The sequence below is a fragment of the Anneissia japonica genome, unplaced genomic scaffold (assembly GCF_011630105.1).
Source record: "Anneissia japonica isolate Jap-2015-1 unplaced genomic scaffold, ASM1163010v1 scaffold104310_len541_cov114, whole genome shotgun sequence".
In the NCBI taxonomy this organism is placed as follows: Eukaryota; Metazoa; Echinodermata; class Crinoidea; order Comatulida; family Comatulidae; genus Anneissia; species Anneissia japonica.
In genome coordinates, this window is record NW_022746023.1 from 1 (window position 1) to 307 (window position 307).

Genomic DNA, 307 nt, shown 5'->3' on the forward strand with positions numbered 1-307 from the left:
CCGTTAACACTGTTGAATAACTATAATATAAAGGACATGATGGAACATCGTAGGCTACCCTGTAGCTTTTCAACAAATACAGTCCTATGAAAAATCATTGTGTAATAAAATGCCTCCGACGGGATTCGAACCTGCGACCTCTCGCTGGCAAGGCGAGCGTCATAACCACTAGACCACGAAGGCTTCGTGGTTGAACAGGTCCAAATACCCGTCAGTAACATTGTATTACACAATGCTATGCCTCAAGAGGGCGTTCGGCCAGATAAATCTGGAAATACGGCTAGAAATACTGTCGTATATTATATAT

General features: G+C 42.7%; 1 non-coding gene across 1 annotated transcript; it reads right to left on the bottom strand.

The window, feature by feature from the left end:
- Positions 1-110: 110 nt before the first annotated feature.
- Trnaa-ugc lies at positions 111-183 on the bottom strand. Its single transcript has one exon. It is a non-coding gene; the product is annotated as a tRNA-Ala (tRNA).
- Positions 184-307: the final 124 nt, after the last annotated feature.